Consider the following 2,314-nt stretch of genomic DNA (forward strand, 5'->3'; position numbering starts at 1 on the left):
CCCGCCATTTCAACTGCCTTTTTAATCTGCATGATCTGCCTGTCCTTGTTTTCCTATTGTGTCATTTAATCAATGATCAGTATCTTAAAACTACACTGTAGAATGAAGAACAGTTTGTTGTTTGTTAATTTATCAGATCTGGTCCCTGTCCTTCGTTTGGGAATGTGTTTATAAGTTTTGCTTCAGTAGCATTCAGTTCTGGCTGTTATCCAGAGGAACAAACAACTCCCTCTTTTTTTACTCATCACATGGCACACTTCGGAATTCTCCCGAAAGGCATTTACAATAGAAAATTAGAGCAGTTCACTGAACCTGAATGGGAGTGCATCAACAACTCCTTGACAGCAAACTCATACAGCCACCACAGTCATCCGACCCTCTCCTATATGCATGCTCCATTAACTTACAGTGGCAAGAAAAAGTATGTGAACCCTTTGGAATTACCTGGATTTCTGAATAAATTGGTCATAAAATTAGACAAACACAGTCTGCTTAAACGAATAACACACAAACAATTATACGTTTTCATGTCTTTATTAAAACCTGTACACATTCACATTGTAGGGTGAGCTTCAATTGTCAGACAGATAGCCTTACATTCCCCTGCAAAATGTCTTGATAAACTTGGGAATTCATTTTTCCATCGATGACAGCAAGCTGTCCAGGCCCTGAGCCCCAAACCATGATGCTCCCTCCACCATACTTTTCAGTTGGGATGAGACTTTGATGTTGGTGTGCTGTGCCTTTTTTTCTCCACACATAGTGTTGTGTGTTCCTTCCTTCCAAACAACTCCACTTTAGTTTAATCTGTCCACAGAATATTTTGCCAGTAGTGCTGTGGAACATCCAGGTGCTCTTTTGCGAACTTCAGATGTGCAGCACTGTTTTCTTTGGACAGAAGTGGCTTATTCCATGGTGTCTTCCCATGAACACCATTATTGCTTTGTGTTTAACGTATGGTAAACTCGTCAACAGAGATGTTAGCATGTTCCAGAGATTTCTGTAAGTCTTTAGCTGACACTCTAGGATTCTTCTTAACCTCATTGAGCATTCTGCACTGTGCTCTTGCAGTCATCTTTGCAGGACGGCCACTGCTAGGGAGAGTAGCAACAGTGCTGAACTTTCTACATTTATAGACAATTTGTCTTACTGTGGACGGATGAACATCAAGGCTTTTAGAGATACTTGTGTAACCCTTTCCAGCTTAATGCAAATCAACAATTCTTAATCTTAGGTCTTCTGAGATCTCTTTTGTTCGAGGAATGGTTCACATCAGGCCATGCTTGTGAGTGTTTTTTTATAGGGCAAGGCAGCTCTAACCAACATCTCCAATCTTGTCTCATTGATTGGACTCCAGGTTAGCTGACTCTTGACTCCAATTAGCTTTTGGAAAAGTCATTAGCCTAGAGGTTAACATACTTATTCCAACCTACACTGGGAATGTTTTAATGATGTATTCAATATAGAGAAGAAAAATACAATAATGTGTGTGTTTTTAGTTTAAGCACACTGTGTTTGTCTATTGTTGTTGTGACTAAGATGAAGATCAGATCAAAAAATCCTACAATGTGATTTTCTGGATTTTTTTTCTCCTTTTGTCTGTCATAGTTGAAGTGTACCTATGATTAAAATTACAGGCCTCTCTCATCTTTTTAAGTGGGAGAACTTGCACAATTGGTGGCTGACTAAATACTTTTTTGCCCCACTATATATACATACATTCACATATATAAACTCAGCAAAAATAGAAATGTCCTCTCACTGTCAACTGCGTTTATTTTCAGCAAACTTAACATGTGTAAATATTTGTATGAACAAGATTCAACAACTGAGACATAAACTGAACAAGTTCCACAGACATGTGACTAACAGAAATGGATTAATGTGTCCCTGAACAAAGGGGGGTCAAAATCAAAAGTAACAGTCAGTATCTGGTGTGGCCACCAGCTGCATTAAGTACTGCAGTGCATCTCCTCCTCATGGACTGGACCCGATTTGCCCGTTCTTGCTCTGAGATGTTACCCCACTCTTCCACCAAGGCACCTGCAAGTTCCTGGACATTTCTGGAGGGAATGGCCCTAGTCCTCACCTTCCGATCCAACAGGTCCCAGAAGTACTCAATGGGATTGAGATCCGGGCTCTTCGCTGGCCATGGCAGAACACTGACATTCCTGTCATGCAGGAAATCACGCACAGAACGAGCAGTATGGCTGGTGGCATGCATTGTCATGCTGGAGGGTCATGTCAGGATGAGCCTGCAAGAATGGTACCACATTAGGGAGGATGATGTCTTCCCTGCAACACACAGCATTGA

This window comes from Oncorhynchus keta, chromosome 10 (assembly GCF_023373465.1).
Source record: "Oncorhynchus keta strain PuntledgeMale-10-30-2019 chromosome 10, Oket_V2, whole genome shotgun sequence".
Lineage (NCBI taxonomy): Eukaryota > Metazoa > Chordata > Actinopteri > Salmoniformes > Salmonidae > Oncorhynchus > Oncorhynchus keta.